Below are 15,538 nucleotides of genomic sequence, written 5' to 3' on the forward strand. Positions count from 1 at the left end.
GGTGTCGCCCCTTAGAAAACAGGCCAGCTAGCCTGGCCCCTTTAGCCGGTGTGGAGCCTCCTAGTTTTGCTGCTACCAGTCCTCCGGCAGGCCCCACGCAGCTGGGTAATGGCTGGGTTACGGTTTGTAAGAAACGTAGTTTTAGGCAGGCGCCCAGGGTTCACCACCAACCACTTTTCAAACGTTTCAAACAGATTTTCCCCACTCAGCGACACACCCGCTGAGAAACCCACTCTGATCATTAAGTTGGGCATTATTCTTAAGCTCCTGTCTAAGGATAAGCGTAAGTACGCTAAGATCGTAATACACACAGGAGCTAACGACGCCTGGTTACTCTAATCGGAAATCACTAAGACTAACATTGAGTCGGTGTGTTCATTCGCCAAAACAATGTCGGACTCCGTAGTTTTCTCTGGACCCCTCCCCAATGTGACCAGTGATGACATGTAGCTGGAGCCTCTCTGCTCTCTAGTAACATGGCCATGTTGCTTAGCCTCTCTACTCCGTGATAACTCAGAGTGGAGCCCAGGACGCAGAGTCTCACGCATCTTTGCATGTTCTCTACAGCCGCCAACCACTCTCCGAGCACCTAAACTATACAAGTCACAAACAAGTCAAAGAGGAGTGACTTACCAAAATTGAATAAACATCAAAACAGTTCCTCTTACAAAACAAAGTAACAGTAAGTTAATAAAGTATGGTTTATTAAATATCAGTTTAATTATCAGTTAATTGGTTCATTAAATATTATTAAATATCTCTCATCTAAATCCTTGTTAATACATGACTTGATAAGTGACTATCACATAGATCTGTTCTGTCTCACTGGAACCTGGCTGCAGCAGCATGAATATGTTAGTTTAAATGAGTCGACTCCAATGAGTCACATCAACTGTCATGTTCCTAGAAATACAGGTAGAGGTGGAGGAGTAGCAGCAATTCATAACTCAGATTTCTTAACTACTCTTATAGCTAAACATAGTTATAACTCATTTGAAAGCCTCACTCTGAGCCTTTCTCACCCAGCTCTAAAACTCAGAAGCCAGTTGTTTTTTGTATTGTTTACCGTCCTCCTGCTCCATATTCAGAGTTCTTAACTGAATTCTCTGAATTCTTATCTGACTTAGTTCTTAGCACAGATAACGTCATTGTAGTGAGAGACTTTAACATTCATGTAGATATTGACAGCAACTGTCTCAGTACTGCTTGTAACTACTTAATAGACACTATTGGTTTTAATCAGCAGGTAAATTAACCCACTCATCATTTTAACCATAACCTCAATCTTGTCATGACATATGGGGTTGAAATTGATAATTTAATAGTTCTTCCCCAAAACCCCCTATTATCTGACCATTTCTTATTAACCTTTGAATTTAGCATAATTTACCTTACAGCAGCTGGAAAGAAATCTTACTGTAGCAAATGTTTATCTGACAACACTGTTGCCAGATTCAAGCTGATGATTCCATCATCTTTTGCCTCATTGTCTTGTAGATACACAGAGGGGAACAGTCACCTTAATCCTTATGAACAGGTTGACTGTCTTGTAGATGATGCTGCAGCTTCTCTTTGTACAATGTTAGACACAGTGGCTCCTCCACTGAAAAAGGCAGTGAATCAGAGGAGGTTAGCTCCATGGTATAACTGAGAGATCCGCAGCCTAAAGCACAGGACCAGACAACTAGAAAGGCAGTGGCGTTCCAACAGAATAAATGTAAACTGCATTGCATCGAAGGACAGTCCAATAATATATAAAAAAGCACTTTGTGCTGCTAGAAAAACATATTCCTAAAACAAGCCCAAGTTTCTTTTCAGCACTACACCCTAAACCGAACCCTAACCAACTAACACCTCACCAATCCTCACCCCCTGAACACGCTAAAAAGCCCTACCCCCCACCACTAAGAACCTAGGACCGCAAACACTAACCACCTAACGGAACACCTAGTACTGGGCGCTGACCCCATAAAAAGCCCTAACTCGCTACCGGCTAAGCCCTAACAGGAAACCTAGTACCCATCAAGGGACCATAAACAGAAAACCCTAACCCTCACCCAGCCCATATCGATAAACCCATACCTAACCCTAACCCCTGCACAACCCTAACCCGTTCCCCTGAAAACCCTAAGAACCCAACGCGCATTTTTCGCGTTCCTACCATAGTCCATGGTCTCGGACCACATCCAAAGAAGTCATAACCACAACCACCCAGTTTATTGTCCGTCAAACCCTAATTATCTTCTAAGTTATGTAATTTTTTAGTTTTAGACCCAGAACCACATGGAGTCGACAAAAACAACTCATAAACCACCTCATAATCATGCGCTATATAATAACCCTACCCGCTTTACTCACGGTTCCAACATTCTGCAACTGTTTACATATGCACCTCAACCGTCAAACCCATCTCGTCGCGAATAAAACCAAAGATATATATATACAAAAAATTATGAGGGTCATAAAGAAGGAATAGGGAAAAGCTACAAATTGTAGTAAACGGGAACACATATTTAATACATGTTATGATATGTGTGAGAATAATAATTGCATATGGTGGTTTCTAAAAAAAAAAAAAAAAAGAAAGAAAAAAAAAGGGCAAAAAAAAAAAAGAGGAAAGGGGAGAGGAAAAAGGGGAAGAAAAGAGTTTGCACTGTTATCAACCATAAATGAGATATGTTCAGAGTTTTTTTTTTGCATCGGGGGTGAGGTCCAAAGACAGTTATAGGGGACGGTGATGGATACAAGGTTATGGAGCGGCCGAGAAAAAAATGGATGTGGGCCTCCCGTTACCTAAAGGAGACTCCAAATTGTATGGAGAGTTGCATCTGATCCCTCCATCGCACATTCAGGGAAGGGCGGAGATCCACTCTTTTGTGCTTTTCTAACCCAAAAAACCGTCCCACTTTTCGGCCCTACACCAAAACGCATGTCATTGTTGGAGCCGAACTAAAACCAAGGGGGTAAAATGTCGTGTGGCCAGACCCTAACCCTAACCAATTATTCATAGAGGATGGTTAATTTGGGCTAAAATACATAAGTACATAAAGGAGAAAAATAAGAAGGAAAAGGGGGGGAGAGGAAAAAGTTCCCATAAATAAATAATTGGGCTGATCAAAATGAATTCCATTTGAGAGTGGGGGAAATCCAGGTTAAATTACCTGTGGTAGCATTAAAGTCACACAGAAAGAAGGTAAGGGTTTACATAAAACAGCCGAAACTCAAGGGCCAAAGACGAATTAAATACCACAGCGAGCACATTTTTAGAGAATCCGACAAAGGAACGAGTTTATAAAAGCTCGGAAGCGGCACAACCTGAAGAGACTCAATTTCTAAATGTTCTTGTAACTGCGTGGGGGGACACTCATCTAAGACACATCCTATCCGTAATCAGCTTCTCAAAAAGGGAAAAAAGATAGTTTTCTTTTCATTTGTGCCCAATCCTGAAGAAGTACCTTATTGGTCGAGAAAACGTCTACTGGGCACTTTGTTGTTTTTGGATATTAATTCGGAAGTTAATTAAAAACGGGGTCTGGATGAAATATTTCATAGGTTATTTTATTTGAATTTATTTCATTATAGAAATTCCGATTAAATAACACTTAACCAAACAACATTAAAAACAACAAACGGTCGGGTCGTGTAAACGTTTGCGGGATTATAGTTTATTTTTGTTTAAAAACTATTGAAAAAAAGCACAGACAGGTGACAACGCAATTTAGGAAATTTTAAATTCTTATATTTTATTTAAAAAAAACTATTAAGCCCAAACGGTGCACGGCGTTGGGATGGTGTTCATTCAACTTCCACATGCGGCATGTTTTTTTTGGGTTGGTAAGTTAAAATTCATAGTAAGGCCAATGCGACACCGAGTGATGAGTCCCAGAGGGCTCAAAATGAGTGTACACGAGTGGTCCGATCGCGGTAAGAGGGAGGGCGCCGTCGCTCGGGGACCATGGACCGCTCACGGTGTAAGCTCAAGGTGGAGGTAGGGAGGGGTGGGAACGGAGTGGGCCCAGGGGATGAAAGACCTGGTGCATCTCCGGGGCCCTGGAAAAAACAGGCCCGGGCAAAAGAACGCGGACCAATGAAGTACCGTTGCTCACCCTCCTCCTACCCCCGTGAAAAAACGACCCTGGAGGCATTGAGGGAGCAAAAACAGCTTGATATGGGCGGGCATCCATCGTCAATTATTGAACAGTATGTGAGGGATCGTCGAGGGAACCTTTGGGGGGGAGGGGACATGGGCAGATCACCTTTTGCCTGAGAGGGGTCGTCTGTAATCATAGATTCTTTGGATGGGGGAATAATGGTTTATTATCTCTCACATTACCAGGGCATAAGACATTACCTGTAGTTAGACATATTACACTCTTTATTTTAAAATTCTACACAAAAATGTATTGAATTAACACCATACGGACGCAAAAAAATACAATACAAGGCTATATACAATCCCCTTACATTTTACATGCAATTTTAGATGTCATCAGCAAAAAGGTATAGTCAATTCAAGTCATGTCAGTACGACACGGAAGATCGGAAACTAAAAACTATGATGATTGTAATTTAAATTAAGTTCGGCGCATATTACATTATCTATATTTGTATATGGTTTGCTTCTGTTATGTTTGGTGTTTGTTGTGTGGTGTGGTAAGTGTTGGGTGGTGATGTGTGGTGTGAGTTATGAGAAAAGAACCAAGGGTAAAAATAAGTACTTGCCAACAAAAGGTGACAAATATAAGAACCAGAACGCAACCTTGGAAGTAAGAACTTTCGCTACTGATCTATGTAACTTCACATTATTAACATCTATAAGTGAACGCGTCTACTCAGCAAACCAAAACCAATCTTGGAGGTAAAAACCAGACGAGTGAAAAAATAGGTTCTTTATATAGAAGAATAAGGAATCACCAAAACTCGATTTTTTAGCATCAATTATGGGTTAAGAAGAAAAGAAGGGGCGGAAAAAAAAAAGAAAAAAAGGAAAGAAAAAAGGGGAGTAAAAACGGAAAAAGGGAGGAAGGGAAAGGAAAAGAAAGAAAAGGGGGAGAGAAGGAAAAGGAGAAAAAAAAGAAAAAAGGGGAAGGAGGGGAAGGGAGGAAGAAGGGGCAAGAAGAGACAAGGGTGGACAGAAAGGGGACGGGAAAAAGAAAAGGGGGAAGGAAGGGAAAGAAAAAAAAAAAAAATGAGGAGACAAAGAGGGAGGGGAAAAGGGAAAAAAAAAGTGGGGGGGAGGGGGGGGGGGGAAGAAAAGGGGGGGGGGGGAAAGGGGAAAGGGGGAAAAACGAAAAGGAAGGGAAGGGGAGAGGAAGAAAAAAAAGACAACGAGAAAAAAAAAAGAAGGGGGGGGGAAAAAGGCGAAAGGGAACAGGGGGGGAGAAAAAGAGAAGAAAGGGGAGGGAGAGGGAGAAGCGGGAAAGAGAAAAAACAAGAAGAGGGGGGGTTAGAAGAAAAGGAAAAAAAAAAAAAAGGAACAAAAAAAAAGAAGGAAAGAAAGAAAGAGGGGGGGAAAGGAAGGGGAAAAGGGAAGAAGGGGGCAAGAGGGTAAGGGAGGGGAACAAAGAGGAGGAAGAAGCAAGAAGACAAGGGAAAAGGGTGGGGGTAGGAAGAGAGGTGGGGGAGGAAAGAAAAAAGGGGAAAAGGGGGGCAAAGGGAAGTAAAAAAGAGGGGAGGGAAGGAGGGGGAGGGGAAAAAAAGGGGAGAAGTAGGGAACAAGGTATGGGAAACGGTGGGAGGGACAAAAGGAGTGTAAAAAAGGGAAAAAGAAAAAAAATAAAAGAAAGGAAGGAAAAAGAAAGAGGAAAAGAAAATCAACAAAATATTATGCACTATCTATATACTAAAGCAAGGTCAGTGACGTCAGGATAAAAACAATGATTAAAACAACTGTTCATTAATTAGCTATAATTAGTATGGGTCTCAAATGGTTCCATCGAGGCCGCTGATTTCGTTGGTTTTCCAGCTCTCTCTGCTGAAAACTTGATCTGGAGTGTCAGTTGGCTTCCAAGCTTGTCATTGACTAAACACACCTGGTCATTATCAGTAGGAGAGTAACAGAAGCTGACATAACCACCCACGGGGGCGCTGATGTCTAAAGTGACAGACCCACATGCACAAGCTCGAGACGGACAGGTAAAAAGGGTTTAATGCAAGGTCGTGAGTCCTAAACTTTAGTTAGGACAGTTAAGATGACTCCTGCAAAATGGTCAGCCACTCAATGTTAAATCCCCTTTATTCTTGAGCAAAAACTGCAAGGGCTACAATGAAGGATCCATATTGCTATATTATACACAGAAGTAATAAAACATTTTCACATTATTACTTCAGTGAGTCTTAAAACACACAAATATGCCTACACAGTCATACACATTTGTAGCTTTCATCTTTTCACCATCAAGTAATCAGTAACATTTCAGTGTCTCATAGTATAAAACCAATATCTCATACCTTTGACAGTATATGCATCTCTTCACTTTCACAAATATGTTTAAAAGCAGGTAACCTAAAAACGTTTCACATCAATTTATCAAACATCCCAAATTACACTAAAACCTTGTAGTTTTAGCTTTGCCCACACAAAAGTGATTTCACTTATATGGCTCCAATGGAAACAACAACATTCTCACTCCTGTGTATGTCATGATCAAGTTCAGTTATAAACTATTTACAATATACAACGATTAGATGCACTGCCACTGTGACGAACTTGTGTCTGAACTAATGCCTTGGCTTCATCATGGATTTATGATTCAAAAATCATGAAACTAAGGACCAGACTTGAACTTATTGGCATCACCTAAACAAACTCTTGACATATTACCATAGGTGAATGAAAACTTTTAAGAAAACTTTCAAAGTAAATTATTGATGTTTAGGTTAGATTTTGTGACTGCATTTACTGAAACAAAATTGAGAGAATTTACAAGCATTAGCTCATCTTTAAAGATTATGTTAAAACTTCAATAATAATATTGTTACATTTTTAAAAAACCTGAGTGAAAATTGAACTTAATTTCCCCTACCTGTTCAATCTGTTCTGTCTTTGTGAAACTCAACCTTTGCTGTTATTCTACATAAAATGACCCATAACTCCCACGCCCCTGTCTTATATATAGAAGCTGGACACTTTATAACTCCTGTTTTAGTGGTCTAGCATTGACTGCAGTGAAGTGTGACATGGGTTACAATGACTCCTGAGTTGAAGAGACTATAAACATTATTTTGTCCTTTCTGACTAATAACTCAAATTTCTGGAATATGATACTTAGAAATGTTGAATTTGCTAATCACCACCTTTTCTGCTTTTAGACAGATGTGATAAGGACAATAAAGTATGTGTCGTTCGTGAACAAGTGTTCAATGTAACTAACTTTTATATGAATCAGAGAAACAAGTCCTCTCAATAATGATTCGTTCATTTTCTGCAGTACCTTCTCTTGCCACATGCAGCACAGCTTTTTAAGCTCAGTCACAGAAGAGGAAAAAAAGATTGATTTGCTCATTCACTCAACAAGTGTCCTCCTACGGAGATTTGTTTTTTTGTCATGTGACAGCCGGCCGCTTTGGCTGTGTGGCGAGCAGCAAGCTTTTCATTTCGTTCCTGATTTGTTCGTACGAATCAGGTGTGAAGTGTCCTTATGATCTTTCTTTTGTTCTTTAGTCACGCGACAGCTGTAGATCAGCTATGGGGCTGTGTGGACGAAACAAGGAAATTAATTATGTCTGATATTCAGTTCATATTTGTCACCTGACACCTGATACATTTTAATCATGGAATCGTAATTATTGTGGTCTTTGAGTCTTGTAATGTGTGTTTTTTGTGTACATAATTAAAATGTGTTTGTAAATCAAACATTATATCAACATGTTGATTTTGTAGTATTGTATACCTCGGTCACATAAAAAAAAAAAAATAAATAAATAATAATAATCAATGCCCCAGGTAAGCTTTTAGAACTTGTTACTTTTTTGATTAAAAGTCTCACTATTGTCAAAATAGGTTTTACTTTAACTTGTTCTCTACCAGCCGTCACGTAAAAGGCTGCTCGGGCTGCACAATTAGTTCACGTTCTCGTTCATGTTTTACAGCTCAGGCTCTGTGGCGAGCAGCAATACTACAGGTCTTTTGGATTTGTTCATACGGATCTTACGGATCATCGTTTGTTCTTTGTCACTGACAGCCAGCCAGAAGGCTCTGTGCGAGCACCAAGCGATCCAGTTCATTCCTTATTCATTCCTACTGATCCTCACAAATTGACGTTTCATTTGTCATGTGACCACTACCAAGCGACTGTCGCGCTGTTAACAACATGGCAGGAAGCTGCAGGCATAAATCACGTTAATGGTGGGTATTTGCTGATTTTCACATGGTTAAAATTGCTTGTGAGATTTTGTGATTAGATTTGTCCGCTGAAGCAAACCATGTTTGTCTTCAGTATAAGTGTTTGAAAACTGCGGCATTTTTTTACGGCGCCCACACGCACCTCAAGTCAAGAAACACGCTAGAACATTCTAAATACTACATCTCTTTAATACATGGGCAAAACAAATCTCATGTGGGTTGCTGGTTTATTTTATGTGTGAATTGTGTGAATGTCCAATAAACCAGTGTAATGACAGATAAATTACATAATTTTATACATATGGCGATGCACTATTAGAAAAATGGAAACAAAACTTTGCCAAAAGCATTCTAACTCCAACTATTAGACAAACAAGAAGAGGCTGTCATAAATGGATGTTATGCTGTACAAGGCAAAGCTCCTACAGTACCAAGGAATCCCATCGGCAGTGGCATTTAATATTCTCAATATTCGCAAATAAGTTTGCTCTTCATGTCATAGGGGTGCTGAAGTGGCTGTGTACTTCTTATGGTTTTGTAAACTAACAACAGGACTAGGCAAACTGACCCCTGAACAAATGGATGATTTTCCCTACTCGGCAACAAACCCGCTAATCATTGGTGACTCCATAGTCCGAAATGTGAAGTTAGAGAATCTAGTAGTCATAGTTAAGCGCTTGCCTGGGGCCGGGCGGGCGAATGGTCTATATATTAAAACTCCTGTCTAAGGTAAGCATAAGTAGGCTAAGTTCGTACATGCAGGAGCTAATAATTTTATAATGGTCATGTGTTGACACCCAGTTATGCCAGTTGGAAGTCACTAAAACTTGAGTCGATGTGTTGTTTGCCAAAACAATGTCGGACTCCGTAGTTTTCTCTGCAACCCTTCCCAAATGTGACCAGCGATGACATGTATAGCTGGCTGATCGCTCCACCACTGGTTGTCTAGGGTGTTCCAGCAACTTTGTGGCTAATTGGAGCAGTTTTTGGGGAAAACCTGGACTGATCAGAAGAGACGGTGTCCATCCCAGCCTCTCTACTCTCTAATAACAGGCCATGTTGCTTAGCCTCCCCACGCTGTGACAACTCAGAGTGGAGCCCAGGGTGCAGAGTCGCGGTCTTACACCCCTATCTGCTCCCAGACCACCTACTATGTAAGTCACAAACAAACAGTTCCTCTTACAGAACAAAGTACAGTAAGTTATAAAGTTTGGTTTATTAAACATCAGATCTCTCTCATCTAAATCCTTGTTAATAATGACTTGATAAGTGACCATCACATAGATCTGTTCGTCTCACTGAAACCTGGCTGCTGTGTACAGTGCTGTTTCTGTTTTAGTCAAGACCTGTAGATAGCAGTGCTGAGTAGTTTATGTATTTCTTTATGTGTTTTATTTTATTAGTAGTTTTTAGGAGTTAAGTCTAAAATTAACTCTTCCAAGTCGTCCACTTACCAAAGAAGTTCTACCTTTATTCAGCTTGTCCTATATAATCAAATCAACCTGTAGTATATTTATGTACAATATTATACATTCTTAAATACACCGTGTCTGCTGCACTTCTGAAGAATCAACAATTTGTTCTGGTCATGTTAACAGGTTGCAATGACTGGTCTATAACCTTTGTATTTCGGCAGAATCGTTGTCTAAGGAATGTCTGAAATAGACTCCAGGAAACAGACATTTGCTTACAACACTTATTGTTGCCGCTGGTATCAGGCCAAAACTTAGAGCAAAACCAGATGTCTAGCTGACGTACGTTCAGGATCTATAAGCTCGTGCCTTAGCCTAAGAAGGGCAGAACCCCATGAATCGATGGATGATTCGTATCAGGGATCACAGGGATCACAAATTCTCTACACACAGCACGGGTTAGCTTTGGAGTACCACGGGTTTCTGTGCTTCTCTCCATATTATCAGTTTATACATTTCTCCTGTGGTAACATTATAAGGAAGCATTCTATAATTTTCATTGCTATGAGATGATACCAGCTATATTGGTCTTTGGAACTAAATGAAAAAGGTCAAGTAGTCCAAATTCAAATTTGTTTGAAATACTTCAAATCCTCATGTCCCATAACTTCCTTCAACTAAATTCTGATTAAACTGAGTGACACAAGTCAGTGAGGCTGAAAATTTATTTTTCGTGGAACAATAATCAATACTGGGTCTGTTCATGTAGACATACGTGACAAAGCTCACAAAATCCACACAGAACCACCATCAGCCATCGCCTGACACCAATACACAAGACATAGTGTACAGGCACAGTTCAGACTAACTCTTGTAGTTCTAATATACCCTTTATGACACCTTTCTTCAAATTGTGATTGATATTTAGAATTTGCATTGCTTGAACAAAATTATTTCACTATCGAAACTAATTTTACTGGAAAGGACCAATCATAAGGCAGCCTCAAACTCCTCTGTATGTTTTGTATGGACAAAAACGTCTGCACTTGTCAGAGGCACTCCTGATGAGCTCTATCAGGTTTGAACGTTGTCTCCTTCAGACTGTATCTTTCAAGGTTTAGTTCTAGGAAAGAACTTGGATCATACCACATGCGAATAGACCAATATCTTCTCATGTTATTTTGGGATGGTTTCAGACATTTTTGTTTCTTTGTCCTGTTGGACAAACTAAGACAAAGCTTTGTGATACTTGGACCTGCAATAATATATTGAAAACCCTGATATTGCAGTGGCAAATTGATGCATTATTTCAATAGATAACATTTGCTCATACAATTAAAATCAAATCATAGCATTCCTGCAAAAACCTGCTGTCAAATCTTGAATCATATATGTAAGACAGTTTTTGTTTAAAATTTGACTCATAACATGGGAACAGATTTTTTTAAATGTTTTACTACTCCCTGTACTTTGTACCATCTCAGTATATGTAGATATTATATATATGTTGAATACCAGTGTATAAAATGGTTGTACTAAGACTCAGTTATTGTACTATGAATCAATTATTGCTGTACTTACAGTAGTGATTAGCACTAAAAGGGTCAGTGCTGTGCCACTACTCAACAATCGCTTTCAGGGGTTGTGTCACGTTAAAAAAAGTAACATTATAGCATTTGCCATTACCCTTTAATCGTCCTGGTTTAATTCCAAATGTCCCTGCACTGAAACTTTTTACTGTATAATGTGATAAAGTGTAACATTGTAAAGAACTTGGTGGCCATTGTTCCAGGCATACAATGCTCTGTCTCGAGGGTTGTAGTCAAGCATGGACAGATGGCTGTATTTATTTGTTAAAGGAATGTCAATATACTCGTAGGTGAAGAGTTGTGTAAGTACGCATAGTACACTTTGGTTCCACCAGAGTAGCCATTTGTAACATACAACGTTCCACAGATCATGAACGCCCTCACTGCACTACGTTTTGGTGGTTGGTGGTCCGCTGCGGACAATCTGCAGTGTGTTTGGATTTAACTGGCTGAGGACAATGTTCCCAGCATTTTGATTGGTGGCATACACTGCCCAGAGCCCTCCCTCATCCACCATGAGGTCAATGTCTGAGTGACCGCCCCAGGAGTAATGTACATGTTATTGTATCCAGCAAAGTCAAGCTGTCTGGAACTGATGGAGAGAAGTGCTGAAGTCAAACTTGATGATGATTGTGACTCTGGAACTTGTTAAGTACAAGAGCCATTATAAACTACCTGCCCTGTACCAGACCAGGGGTGAGGCAGACGGTGAGACGTAAGTTTTCAGTCGCCAGAAAGTCATACTTGACTGATACTCCCTACAATCGTTGTTATGGTAACCATCCATGTACCACCCCTACAGGGGATAGAAAATAAAATTAGATTAATATAATAAGGAAGGATCATTCATAACCTAAGTCATCACATTAGAAAACGCTGCCCTAGCACTGATTTAGTTACAGTGAAGCTCGACTTTTAGCGGCCAACACAACTTTGCTACCACAAGGTTCAAGGATATAGTGGGCATATAGTCACATTTTCACTTTGAACTTTTGCTGTTTGTTTTTTAAGTTCACTATTGAGGGTAAAAATCACCTTTAAAATCATCTAATTAAATTGTAGCTTTGCTTAAACCTTTTGTTTCTAATTTTTTATACACCAGAGACAGAACAAATTAGCCTATGAATATATATATAAATGTATAGTGCAATATAAGTATGTATAGAATATACGTATCCTAATATCTTAGTTAGGTTAGCCACAACCAGGATTCAGCTGAAAAAGAAAAGGATCACATTGAATGTGTCAAAATGTTTGACGTCAATATTTTGGTCTCACTCTGTTGTCTCCAGGCAAAGCAAGTGGTCAGTCATCCATGATCCGAAACGTGATCCAGATGTCTTCATGGTGACTGGCTCGGATTTCAGTTAGTTTCCCACAGGCTAAAACATGAACAACATTAAATCTATAACATCAACAATAATATAATATATAATAAATTAAATAATTAATCTGTTATACAAAATGCCAAACACCAACAGTCGCTCTTCCATTAACAATGATCCAGATGAAAGTTTTCTAGTTGAGACACTTCAGACTGACCTGAGCCAGCTCTGATTGACAGCTTTATTACAAGAAGGTCTCGGAATAAACGGTTCGACATATAAGGTTTTGATAGCTAATGCTTTAAACCACAAGTAGATCAGAGCTCTGGAAATCAGGCATTCTGTGGGGACGTACGTGCTATGAGCTTTTAAGGTAAGCTGGGGCTGCATCATCAAGTGCTTGTAAGTGGAGAGAAGAATTTATACTTATTATAGATTTTACAAGGAACAATGTTGAGAACCTAATTTAAAATGTCATATCTTTGCTGATTTCAGTCAGACGCTGCAGCATTGTGTAACGAGCTGGATGCTCAGTTACAGGGACATGCTATGAATAGGAGGCTCCTCATTTTGGAAATCTTCCTAAGATGAGAGTAGGCAGGTTTTATCTGGGTTAAAGATACCAAGCTTCATCAGGACTAAAGCCAGGATTAAGAGTATAGTTAATGACTTTTTACCTATATTCTTCCTCAGGCCATTTGCCCATCTCTTAATGAACGTGCTATAGATTTAGATGCTGGGGGATATCTCTCATACACTGAGCTCCACTAGTTTCCCTGCCTTTCCTCCCATTATTACCATGCCTTTTTGTACTGCTCGGTATTACCTTTAACTCTCTTTTCTCTTGTGGTTGTTTCCCCTCTTCTGTGCCTTTCTCACGGTATTGTCAGTCTGTCTTTATTCAAGTGGCATGTAATAACATACAGAACAATTACATGCTAGTCCCCAGAGGGTGTTATTACTTTGAACACTGCTGGTAATAGGTAATATAATCATAGATAATATTTCACAAGAAAAAAGAAATAATCTGCCCTTGGTCTTGGTGAAAAAACGTGGGCCTGTTTAGTAACATGAGTAAATTGAGACTAGTTTGGGTTGGGTTTTCTATGCGTTTTATTTGTGACAGGTAAATGGCCTTGAGTAAGAAAAGTTACAGGACTGATTAAATGTCCACCAATCAGGAAATACATAAACATAACTGATTAAATGTGACTGACTCCTGAACTATTTCTCTGTCTTGTGGTGTTTACTTACCCATGTCGTTGCATGCAGGCCTTTAATCTATCCTCCAACTTAGTACTCTGCTATGGAGCTCCTGGTAGTCCAACCCTCCAAGTTTTTCTTGCAGATCCCAGGACCTCCGTCACATTTGCTGCCTCTTCCTTAAACTGACGAACCAGCAAAGCATCTGCCTTGTACCTTCCAGGACTGGAATGAGGGACGCAACTCATCCATTTTTGCCTTGATAGACTAACAGACGTGAAGGTGTGACCACATGAACAAGTACTGAAACTGTAAACTATATGAACTCTTGGTTTTAGATTTCTCTATCCAACATGAAGTGTATATTTGGATTGTTCACTTAAAAAATGTATAAAAATGATCTTGCTTTCATTGAGGAAGGCTGGTCGTGTGGTAGCTCAACCAGGTGTGACGAATCAGCAACCAAGCTTTCATTAGCAGTACACTAGATAAGTTCTGTACATTATGAGTAAAGACCCCTGCACCTTCATATTTATTTACATCTAGACTTCTGCTGATTGGTAGTTTAAGATTTGTGTTGGTAGGTGGGTACCTTATATTGTCTGGCGATATTTGTTTCATGTCCATCTTCGACCTGTTTGAATTTGATTTCTAAGCCTTTCAGCTGAACTTCCATTTTCTCCACAAATGCAGATCTCTCTGAGTCCGTTGGTCTAAAACCTCAATGGACTGACTCATATTCTGCACCTGGAAAACACAGAATTAATTTGACATTGGTGCACAAACTTCTAGCCTTCTAAATAAATTTTAATGTCTGTTATTCTTGATGTTGAGGAGTTAGGTCAGATCTGATAATTACATTAATTTAAATATAAGGTTATATAAATATTGAGAAAGCTTTAAGTGAACTTATTATTTTATGTTAATAGTATATACTGTCAGTTGGATTATCAACAAAAACACAACACAACCTTTTCCAGCAGCTGTCGCAGTTGTTTGGTTTGAGCATCTCTAGAGCAGATGGTTTGCTGTGGAGCCACCACAGTACAAACATCGACCTTCAAGTCCTGAGCTGAACTGTACACCTGCCAGCTTTCTTCAGGGGCTGAAAGACCCACCTGTTGGACAGTTAATCAAAACCCAATGGTAAGACACATTTTTTGCGTATTTAGGTATTTACCCACAGTATTGCAGAGTGGAGACTGGAAGACTGGAATATTCAACTAGCCTGTTCGGTGGGTAACACAATTAGCTGCCAAAGCAGTTGGAGGAGAATTAGTGAGTAGAAGCATTCAATACAAAAGACACTAAAGAACACAGGCAACCAGAGTAGTAGGTAGCCAGGGTAAATCAAAATGGCATATGGTGATGAGGTGCATTGACTAATTAATGTTTCTTCACACAGAGGGTGTACGAAAATAGCCGGAGCTAACAATGACAGAAGCTCCTGACAGCCATAATTACAAAGTCCAAAATACAAAGTTATGCTCCACAAAGGCCATTCCGTAATCTGGTCCTTGTAACAGAAGATTCAAATTTTAATGGAGCAGAGTGCCAAGTTACACATAATTAAACAGCTGTGCTTTCAAAATGACTTGACATTCCAATTATTAATACTCATACTTTGTTCCTATCTTGCTGTTCAGAATGGGAAATGGACTCCAA

The 15,538-nt window shown here is 39.7% G+C and overlaps 1 pseudogene; it reads right to left on the reverse strand.

Annotated features, from left to right (window-relative positions):
- Nucleotides 1–10,472: 10,472 nt before the first annotated feature.
- On the reverse strand, nt 10,473–15,006 carry LOC114862059 (noelin-like; annotated as a pseudogene).
- Nucleotides 15,007–15,538: the final 532 nt, after the last annotated feature.

The sequence above is a fragment of the Betta splendens genome, chromosome 9 (genome assembly GCF_900634795.4).
Source record: "Betta splendens chromosome 9, fBetSpl5.4, whole genome shotgun sequence".
NCBI lineage: Eukaryota > Metazoa > Chordata > Actinopteri > Anabantiformes > Osphronemidae > Betta > Betta splendens.